Source organism: Neophocaena asiaeorientalis, unplaced genomic scaffold (assembly GCF_003031525.2).
Source record: "Neophocaena asiaeorientalis asiaeorientalis breed wild unplaced genomic scaffold, Neophocaena_asiaeorientalis_V1.1 scaffold182, whole genome shotgun sequence".
Lineage (NCBI taxonomy): Eukaryota > Metazoa > Chordata > Mammalia > Artiodactyla > Phocoenidae > Neophocaena > Neophocaena asiaeorientalis.
Window position 1 is genome coordinate 4,469,674 of NW_020174648.1, and position 11,790 is coordinate 4,481,463.

Below are 11,790 nucleotides of genomic sequence, written 5' to 3' on the forward strand. Positions count from 1 at the left end.
TATATAAATGTATATATCGTTGTCCCCAAAGTCCACTGGCTCGATTTGGGATGATTCGTTGTCTATTCATGTATTCCACAGATGCTGGGTACGTCCAGTTGATTGTGGAGCTTTAATCCGCTGCTTCTGAGGCTGCTGGGAGAGATTTCCCTTTCTCTTCTTTGTTCTCACAGCTCCCAGGGGCTCAGCTTTGGATTTGGCCCCGCCTCTGCGTGTAGGTCACCTGAGGGCACTTGTTACCAATCAGAAAGGATGGGGTTAAAGGAGCAGCTGATTCGGGGGCTCTGGCTCACTCAGACCGGGGGGAGGGAGAGGTACGGAATGCGAGGCGAGCGTGCAGCAGCAGAGGCCGGCATGACGTTGCACCAGCCTGAGGCGTGCCGTGCGTTCTCCCGGGGAAGTTGTCCCTGGATCCCAGGACCCTGGCAGTGGCGCCTGCACAAGTCCTGGGAGGGGAGGTGTGGAGAGTGACCTGTGCTCGCACAGAGGCTTCGTGGTGGCAGCAGCAGCAGCCTTAACGTCTCATGCCCATCTCTGGGGTCCGCGCTTTTAGCCGCGGCTCGCACCCGTCTCTGGAGCTCCTTTAAGCAGCGCTCTTAATCCCATCTCCTCGCGCACCAGGAAACAAAGAGGGAAGAAAAAGTCTCTCGCCTCTTTGGCAGCTCCACACCTTTTCCTGGACACACTCGCAGCTAGCTGTGGTGCACGAGCCCCCTTCAGGCTGTGTTCACGCAGCCAACCCCAGTCCTCTCCCTGGGATCTAACCTCCAAAGCCGGAGCCTCAGCTCCCAGCTCCCACCTGTCGCGGCGGGTGAGCAGACAAGCCTCTCGGGCTGGTGAGAGCTTGCAGGCACCGATCCTCCCTGCAGGACTCTCTCTGCTTTGCCCTCTGCACCCCTGTTGCTGCTCTCCCCTCCGTGGCTCTGAAGCTTCCCCCCTTCGCCACCCACAGTCTCCGCCGCCCGCGAAGGGGCTTCCTAGTGTGTGGAAACCTTTCCTCCTTCACGGCTCCTTCCCACTGGTGCAGGACCCGTCCCCACTCTTTTGTCTCTGTTTTTTCTTTTTTCTTTTGCCCTACCCAGGTACGTGGGGAGTTTCTTGCCTTTTGGGAGGTCTGAGGTCTTCTGCCAGCTTTCAGTAGGTGTTCTGTAGGGGTTGTTCCACATATAGATGCATTTCTTATGCATTTGTGGGGAGGAAGGTGATCTCTGCATCTTACTCTTCTGCCATCTTGAAGCTCTAGCCCTCCCATTGTAACTTAAAGGGAAACTTCCACAATGTCTGGAGACCTTGATGCCCTGCAAAGGGAGAGGATGTCTTCAAATTCCTTGCAGCAGGAACCCACTTAGGTGGCAGCAACCTTGACTTCCAAATGGAATAGTACATGTACAAAAGGAAGGGAACCTGGGAGAAGCTTCTGTTGGCAGCTCGTCCCATTATTGCCATTGAAAACCCAGCTGATGTCAGTGTCATATCCTCCAGGAATATTGGCCAGTGAGCTGTGCTGAAGTTTACTGCTGCCACCGGAGCCACTCCTATTGTGAGCCACTTCACTCCTGGAACCTTCACTGACCAGATCCAGGCAGCCTTCCAGGAGCCAAGACTTCCAGTGGTTACTGATCCCAGAGCTGACCACCAGCCTCTCACAGAGGCCTCTTACGTTAACCTGCCTACTATTGCTTTGTGTAACGCAGACTCTCCTCTGTATTATGTGGACATTGCCATCCCATGCAACAAGAAGGGAGCCCAGTCAGTGGGTCTGATGTGGTGAATGCTCGCCGAGGATGTTCTGCACATGTGTGGTACCATCTCCTGTGAACAACCATGGGAGGTCATGGCTGATCTCTGCTTCTACAGAGATCCTGAAGAGATTGAAAAGGAAGAGCAGGTGACAGCCAAGAAAGCTGTGACCAAGGAGGAATTTCAGAGTGAATGGTCTGTTCCAGATCCCGAGTTCACTGCTTCTCAACCTGAGGTGGCAGACTGGTCCGAATGTGTGCAGGTGCCCTCTGTGCCTATTCAGCCGTTCCCCACTGAAGACTGGAGTGCTCAGCCTGCCACTGAAGACTGGTCTGCAGCTCCCACTGCTCAGGCCACTGAATGGGTAGGAACAACCATTGAATCATCTTAAGCTGTTCTTCCACACTCTTAAAATGGAAATAGGTTGACGGAAAACAAACAGTTAAAAAAAAAAAAAGTCTACGAATAACAAATGCTGGAGAGGATGCAGAGAAAAGGGAACCCTCCTACACTGTTGGTAGGAATGTAAGTTGGTGCAGCCACTGTGGAAAACAGTATGGAGGTTCCTCAGAAAACTAAAAATAGAATTACCAATATGATCAAGCAATCCCACTCCTAGGCAAATATCCAGACAAAACTATAATTCAAAAAGATACATGCACCGCTATTTCATAGCCGCACTATTAACAATAGAGAAAACATGGAAACAACCTAAATGTCTGTCAACAGATGAATGGACAAAGAAGATGTGGTACATATATACAATGGAATATTACTCAGCCATAAAAATGAACGAAATAATGCCATTCACAGCAACATGGATGCAACTAGAGATTATCATACAAAGTGAAGTAAGTCAGAAAGAGAAAGATAAATACCATATGATATCATTTATAAGTGGAATCTAAAATATGACACAAGTGAACCTATCTACAAAACAGAAACAGACTCACAGACATAGAGAACAGACTGGTGGTTGCCAAGGGGGAGGGGGTTGGGATAGGGATGAAGTGGGAGGTTGGGGTTAGCAGATTAAGCTTTTATATATAGAACGGATGAACAACAAGGTCCTACTGTATAGCACAGGGAACTATATTCAATATCCTATGATAAACCATAATGGAAAAGAGTATTTTAAGAAAAGAATGTATATATATGTATAACTGAACCACTTTTCTGTACAGTAGTAATTAACACAACATTATAAACAACTGTACTTCAATAAAAAAGAAAAGAAAAGAAAAAAGAAATGCAACTAGATGCACACCAAACATAAAAGAATGTTCTCAGCAGCAATGATGACCAAAAACTGGGAAAGATCTAAATGGCCATCAAAAGTAGAATGGATAGGGACTTCCCTGGCAGTCCAGTGGTTGACTCTGCGTTTCCAATGCAAGGGGCACGGGTTCAATCCCTGGTTGGGCAACTAAGATCCCACATGCTGCATGGCATGGCCAAAAACATTAAAATTTAAAATAAAAAAAAGTAGAATGGATAAATTCTTATGTATTTATACAATGTAATACCATATGACAGTGATAATCAGGAAACTACAGCCACATGCAACAGCTATGAATGATTGTCATTGAGTGGAAGAAGCTACCACAAAAGAGTACATGTTGTAGAAATTCATTTATAAAAACTAGGAAAAATAATATTTGGTGATAGGATCCCAGTTCCCTTTGGGTATTGGAGGTCGGGGCTGGGAGAGGACATTACGGGGGATTCTTGAGTTCTGGTGATGCTTTACTTCTTCATCTGGGTAGTTACACCCATCTGTTCACTTTGAGAAAATTCATGGCAATAAACACTTAGAATTTTTTAAATAAATAAAATATCACTTCCAAGAAGGTGTCAACCCCATGATGAAGGTTAGCTCTTCTTGGTTTATACTTCTGTATATTGCATATGCTGTCTCTATATAATCTATTTTATGACCCTCTTCACACTCATAGTCACTTGTTCAATATTTTTCTTAAGCTCTGTAAGGGCATAGAGTTTATGCCCCAACACCTAGCACAGTGCCCACAAAGGTAGATAGTTAATAAATATTTTTCGCATGATTAAATGAATCTCAATGACACCTTGCACTAAGGTGAATTTTAAATATGCCTGCTCACCCTTCTGAGTTGATCTCAAACTTTTCTGCTTGCTTGAAAGAGTACATTCCTCCACACTAGTCTCCTGAGAGCACAACCTTTTTTTTTTTCCTCCAAGTGTGATTTCCCTGTCATGTACATTCATGGCACCACATAAATATTAAAAGCATGATCAAATGTTCCACAGTTGGAACATGTTGAATGAATGACTCAGTGAGAAGTGTCCTTCTATTGTGTGATTAAACAAGACACATAATATTACATGTTGTCAGAACAGGATGAAGTCAACATAGTCTAGATTAATGTGGATGTTACTGGCTTGTCCATGGCCAGAATGGATGGGGAATCTGGCATTGTCCCTGGCCAATGGAAAAAAACTTAGACAAGTTCTGAAGCTAATATTTTTTGATCTTTCCATACCCTGAGCAGCATTTCTTCGCTACTGTGGATTGGGGAGAAGGTAGGATTATTCAGAGCACATGGAGCACTTGGGGAAAGAGAACACAAAACACTTAAAACTCGACTCTGATAAACATAAAACTTGTGTCCTGCCAAGTTCAAATGCAGTTTTTCCAAGACACAAATTTCATGGATAAGTTCAGGGAACCAAAGGGACATTTGATCAGTTGGCAACTGAGCTGAAGCTGGTTCAGGATCCAAATTCTTTCCTCACATCTTCACATCCAACCCCTCCCCCCCACTCCACTACTACTTGGGTATCCCATGGTGTCATATTTAGCCTTCAGATTCTTTCACACAGGCTGTCTTTACAGGCCTTAATGAGGAGAGGAAAAAATGACAGAAAACAAAGAAACACATGAGCTGTTCTTTCACCTCTCCACCACCTGAATGGATCCAGTGTCCCTCCTCTTTATAAAATTCTGCCCCAAAATGGTGCTGCATCATACATGTGCCACTGAAAGTAGGCATGAGGGTGGGGGAGAGGAGAATTGGGGGTGGATGGTTCAGGTTATGGAGACGGTGTGTTCTTTCAAAAAGAGAAAGAGGGCTTCCCTGATGGCGCAGTGGTTGAGAGTCTGCCTGCCGATGCAGGGGACGCGGGTTCGTGCCCCGGTCTGGGAGGATCCCACATGCTGCGGAGCGGCTGGGCCTGTGGGCCATGGCCGCTGAGCCTGCGCGTCCGGAGCCTGTGCTCCGCAGCGGGAGAGGCCCATGTACCGCCAAAAAAAAAAGGCAAAGAAACCCTTTAAAAAAAGGAATAAGCTAGTCTGAAAGTCTGTAAAATGACATTCAACTGAAGTCCCTTTCTTTAAACATAAACAGATGTATAATGTCCAGAAGTCCGCTGGATATCCAATAAGAAATTATGATTTAAAACACTGCATTGTCTAAAGAGCAATAGTTAAGATAATCAAATTCATTCTTTCATTCAACTAACATGCAATGAATATCTACACTGTGCCCAGAGACTGTGCTATGTGCCAGGGTATTCACATAGGTAAGAGGCCTGCACCCTGGAGGAGTTTATATTTTAGTGGAGGAGATAAGATAATAAAGAATTGTAGTAACACTGTGAGCATAGAAGGAAGGAAGGAAAGAAGGAAGAGGAAGATAGGAAAGGAGATGGTAGTATGGAAGAGAAACTGCCTAAATCTACCCAGGAAATTCTGGAATGACTTTAGTGGATGACACTAACATGAATAATTAACAGTGGCATTAGCAATAATTGTTATTGTTGTATCCTGGTGAATCTGGGGTGACATATAATGGTATGAATAATATGGGTCAAGTACATTAAAATAATCCCCTTTTTTTTTTTTTTGGTTCACGGGCCTCTCACTGTTGTGGCCTCTCCCGTCGTGGAGCACAGGCTCCAGACGCGTAGGCTCAGCGGCCATGGCTCACAGGCCTAGCCGCTCTGAGGCATGTGGGATCTTCCCGAACCGGGGCACAAACCCGTGTCCCCTGCATCGGCAGGCGGACTCTCAACCACTGCGTCACCAGGGAAGCCCCATCCCTTTTTAAGTTAGGAAGTTCATTGTATTACGTAAAAATATCTAAAACAGGCAGTGACATATTGTCAAAAATGATTTTCAGTGAATAGGAAGGTCACTGGACAACAGAATCCCTGACAAAATTACAATAAAGTAAAGTTGTGCTGGTAATTGCTAATAATTAACCCTTGGTATTTTATAGGACAGTTTAAAAATAATAAAACATTAGAATTAGAAGAGACCTAGACAGACATCTAGCTTAATATTAGTATTCCTTTACTACACATATTTGTCTACCCTTCTATCTGCCCTCTTAGTCTGTAAGCTCTTTAAGGGTAGGGCCTGTGTCTTATTTATTTTGTGTCATAGTACTAAACAAGAAACAAGAGCTCAATAACGGGGGCTTCCCTGGTGGCGCAGTGGTTGAGAATCCACCTGCCAATGCAGGGGACACGGGTTCGATCCCTGGTCTGGAGAGATTCCACATGTCGTGGAGCAACTAAGCCCACGCGCCACAACTACTGAGCCTGCACTCTAGAGCCCGAGTGCCACAACTACTGGGCCTGCATGCCACAACTACTGAAGCCCACATGCCTAGAGCCCGTACTCTGCAACAAGAGAAGCCACTGCAATGAGAAGCCCGTGCACCGCAGTGAAGAATAGCCCCCGCTCGCAGCAACTAGAGAAAGTCCGCACACAGCAATGAAGACCCAACTCAGCCAAAAATAAATAAATTAAATAAATTAATTTTTTTAAAAAAAGAGCTCAATAATGTTTTCCAAAGGAAGAAACTAAGAGGATATTTATTCAACCCCTTTACTTCAAAAGAATGGAAACTGAGCCTCAGAGTTATGAAGGACTAAAAGGCAAAACAAAAATTTTTAATAGTAAAGACAAGCCTGGAACCCAGATATCTTGACCCCAGGCCAGGTTACTGTCCATCATATCATATTACCCACCTACAATCAATCATTAATCAGTGGAACAGGTAGAGAAGAATGTTTTGGGGTCATAGTTTCTAAAGTTCTGTTATCTTCTTGTAGCGTTCCCCTACATCTTTCACCTCCTCCATGTAGATGCAAAAAAAACAAAAAACAGAAAAACAAAAAAAACCCCAGAGAATATAAATTTGAAACCCCATTTTTAAAATGCCGCTGATCATTGAAACCCTAAGTGTCACCTCTGACATTGTCCCCAGACCCCGTAGATCCTCCCTAAGACAATTGGAAGTCTCACAAAGTATGTGAAACTAGCCCAGTTTCCCATGTTTTTTTCACTTTCTACTGTAGGTCATTAGCAGGATTCTATTTTAGGACAGAAATGTTTTTACTACCCCTCAAATCATACCAAAGTAGGTAGTTTTCTACTGGATTGATTCTGCATAGCAAAAAGCACTGCTGGCTTATTTGTTCTTCCAAGCAGTAGAGGGCCTTTCTCTTAGCCTGATATGGTTTTTTATCCCTGTATACCTTGTACTGTGATGTTGAGGGTGGTGATGGTGATGACGATTTTTAGTTTCTATTTGTCTTTGGTTAACATTGATTGAGTTTTGCCTTAAGGATTTCAGGTTAAAAGTTAAGACAGTAGAGGAACTAACTTTCTGAGAGTTTCCATTCATAAACAAATAAAGCAAAAATTTAGGTAATGATCATGGTGCTGTCAGAATACCTTGACATACAGTCTTTCATCTAATCCACCCAGGGCAAGAGGTTTTTATTCTTATTTTTCAAGTGAAAATACTAAGCCTCTGGTGATTACCCACACTCACATAGCTAATGAATGGTGAAACTGAGACTCCAATCCAACACTTCGGACTCCAAATCTACTTGGAATTTTGCCTAGCACAAGACAGGGCAAAGGGTAATCAGCAAAATCCATCAGGTGAAAATTAAATTTCCTTTATGAGGAAATTAAAGAACTAAAATCAAATAGATCAAATTAAACCAATTTTGTGTCAAGCTCCCAGAATTAAAACTGAATTCTTAATCTCAATTCACTCTCTCTATAGGGCCACCATATTGACCTTGGAAAACTATAAAGTTGGATTATTTTCATCATTTAGCAAGGAGGAAAAAGAAGCTGAAAACGATTAGGAAGGCCAAGCAAGTAGAAGGATGTTTTGACTCCAGTTGGTATAGAAATAGATTCAGAAAAAAATCAGAAGATGTGAGCCATTCCTTGTGAGGCTCCAGTACTCATTTGTCGGGGTTAAATTTGATATTGTATCATAAGTGTGTATTACATAAGATTCTGAAAGCTCAGTGTTTCTAAATGGCTGTTCCTTCTAGAATATCGTTCTGGCTGCAGAGGTGTACAGTCCTAAAAGCAGAAGGATACTTTATCAAGAAAGCAGAAACTGATTCACCATATTGAGTTTCTAAATTTTACAGAGTTTTCAACACCATTCTTTTTAAATTATGAGACACTGAGATAAATTTGAATCTTAAACTTATTCCACTGGTGTCAGCTGTTGATCCTTTCATGAGCAAACAATCTGATATTCTCACTCAATAGGGAGGCATTCTGACAGGGATCTTGTCCCAAGAAAACTTACTCTTTTTTTTTTTTACTCATTAGAGATCTCAATACATCTCCTAAGAGCATTACTTATTTTCCAGGGTCACACAGACCTTAAATATTCAATTACCCAGAAAAAAAAAAATCAGTGACTGGCATTAAAAACAACTGAATCTACAGATGGCTTAAATGAACATTCTGGGAATCACTAGAGCCACTCAGTATTCTCCAGGGAGCATTAATAATGTAATTCCTAACTGCTGTAACTTAATTCATTACATACTACTGAGCACCAGGTATATGCAAAGTACTACACTCAGTGTAATAGAGAGAAAACCGTGGTCTTCGTTCACAAGGAGTTCACTGTGTAACAGGAGACAGTAGATATGCTTATAAGAGACTATAAAACAAGTAAAAGTACCATAAGAAATGCCACAGGACTCCAATAGTCAACTTCTGCTCCTATTTGCTAACCTCAGATTACTTCCAGCAAAGCTGATGTTCATTTCTGCTATACTAAGAGCATCAAGAATCTTCTGACCGGGTCAGATTCTACCTCAGAGTCAAGGTTTTGTTCTTTGAATCTGTTTTCGCTCCTGCTTTGGTCTTCCTTCTTGTCCCTGACCCTTTCCCAGCTCTTCCCCTATCTCTACCTGCTAAGACTTTAGGCTATTGGTCCTGTCTTGCTCTATACTGAGCGTTCTGAGCTCTCTTGATCTCTGTTCCTCTGCCCAGGTTTATTCCACTGCCAGGTTGTGACAACATGTCTGTGACACTGTCAGACAGCTCATCTGAATTCTGGCTCTTGAACCTTGATCCTTAGATGATCTGGTTTACTCTTAGGACTATGTCTGCCTATGTCTTTTCAACCCACACCTAATTCCTGTTCCCTATCAAACTCTTTGACACTGTAGGTACATTGATAGGATCTTAGAGATACAGAATAAAATCACTGAGTAATACATCTAATCAAATTGTTTGAACAAAGATAATGAAAATTATTTCTGTCAGTTAAATGACTGACTTAGAAGAACCTTTTGAAAAGAGGATTCATGCTGTGAACTGAACCATGTAAAAGATCAAAATCACCAAATTAAATACCCTAACAAGAAAAATGTGTGTTATGTAGAAGCAGCTACTTTCTGAGAATTTTTTTCTTTTGTGGTACGCAGGCCTCTCACTGTTGTGGCCTCTCCCGTTGCGGAGCACAGGCTCCGGATGCACAGGCTCAGCGGCCATGGCTCACGGGCCCAGCCGCTCCGGATCCTCCCGGACCGGGGCACGAACCCATGTCCCCTGCATCGGCAGGTAGACTCTCAACCACTGCGCCACCAGGGAAGCCCTACTTTCTGAGCATTTTATCTCAAGGTCCCCAATATAGCATAAAATCATGTATCTAAGAGCTAGAAAGAACTTTAGAGGTTGTCTAGTTAAACCTTGTACTACTCGTTAAAAAAAAAAAAAAAACAACCTTCTGTAGATAACCCTCTTAGGAAGGTCTTCAACCTCATTTATCCAACCCACACTTACTGATCATCCACTATGGGCCAATCTCCTGCTACAGCAGAAGATATAAAAATGAAACAAAGATCTAGGCCTCAAGAAGCTTCCAACCAGGCCAGGGATAAACAAGAAACAAATAATTGTTATACTGTGTGATGACTATTATGATAGAAACAAGTTCAGGATTCTGTGGGAACTCACAGGAGTAAAGAATGGAACCGCACTGAGATCAGCATAATTAAAAGTATGAAGGGAGATTAGAAATGACTTTCCAGTACCGGAGACTCTTGGGATGAGCTGGAATCAGCCAAGTCCCAGGAGATAAACAGGTATACAAGACTGAGATGAGAGCATACACAAGAGCAAGAAGGCATAATGAAGGAAAAGCAGGAGTGGTAAGCAACAGCTAGATAATAAAAGGCCATGTTTATTCCAACAAGAAGATTGGATGGTACCTTGAAGACAGTGGGGAACCAATGAAGGACGATGAGTGGGAGAATACACGAAAATATTTGCATTTTAGAAAAAAATGACTTTAGCAGTAATGTAAAGGATGGACTAAAGGAGTATGAGACTGAAGTGGTAGAAAAACTAAGCTAATGCATCTAATGTAGAAAAGTATGGCAGGACTGTGTGAGCTCAATCCCAGGGCCAAAACAAAATCCTGAAAAATAGATAGGAAAAGGAAGTAGTACCGCCTGGGTAGTGTAGGAAAAAAACAGGATGAGTCATAACCTCTGATCAGAACCCAGTTAACTTCACACCTTCCCTTAAGTCCATACAAGTGCCCAGGAATACAGAAACTATATCATTCATGGTACCAAGGTATCTTTCTTCAAGTCTTTGGTACAGGTGTGCCCAACATTGTATAAATATTTCCATCCCTCTCCAATTCCCTTACACATGCCTGCCAGACCATTGCTGGTCAATCTTACCTCCCATGCTTACAAGAGAATGTGAAATTTTATAGTGGCTGGGAATATCAGTCTTGCATTGGGTCCCATGTTTCTACTTTTGTCATGGAACTGGAGTTTACTGAATGAAGAGACAATTACAGTAATCCAGATTAGAAATGACGAGGGCCTAAACCAAAGCAGGTTAGGTGTGACAAAGATAGAGAACAGATTAGGGTGGCCTTTTAAAGAAAGAATTGGTAAGACCATGGATGACAGAGACTGGAGAAGAAGGCCGACTTTGTAAGTGTCTCTGTACTAGTTACCTGCCTAATACCTCCCCTGAATGGAGACAGTGGTGACAGGAAGGCTTTCTAGACATTGAATTACTGTGAAGAGAAAGAGAAAGTGCTTCTTCCTGAGGGTTGTAGATTCTCTGTTGGTTTTTGATTAGGTGTAACACTGATAATCTTTCAGTGGCTTAATTGAGGCTCGTCTACACTTCAGAAAAGGAAACGTAGATATCTTCATACAGTTCTTTTTAGCCTTGTGATTCTGTCTTTGGGCTTTACACCCTATGTTAAAACATTCACATTATGTACTGACAGCATTTGATCCTGTAGAACTGGTTTACAGACATTCTAATTGTTGAATTTCTTGTTATATGCATGTATAATGCACTCATTATTACTCTTTGCTTTTTGTTGTATGCTGAATTCAAGGATTTCATATTAGGGGAGTAAATACATTTTCAAAAAATCTCCAACCAGCTGATTTCCTTCCAGCTTTCAATATTATCTGGGCACAAGGTGAACCTAACGCTTTCTATCCAAAATCTGTTACAAAGGAGCTATCCTGGATGGGCCTCTCCAGGCCTCTCCAGGCAGACTGTGATGGAAAATTCTGTGCTGGGTTTCAGAGGTCACACAAAGAAATGCATATGTGTCAACCCTGGAAAAGCATCATCTGCATTCCAGCAGCAAAGTGTTTTGAAAATGTCATCCCTCGGAGAGTTCACGCCAGAGCCAATTAAAGTCATGGTAATAAAGAGTGGAAAGATGACACAAGTGGCCAGAAAAAAAT

At 42.7% G+C, this 11,790-nt stretch overlaps 1 pseudogene; it reads left to right on the plus strand.

Moving 5' to 3' along the window:
- Nucleotides 1-1,277: 1,277 nt before the first annotated feature.
- On the plus strand, nucleotides 1,278-2,131 carry LOC112408948 (40S ribosomal protein SA pseudogene; annotated as a pseudogene).
- The last annotated feature ends 9,659 nt before the right edge of the window (nucleotides 2,132-11,790 follow it).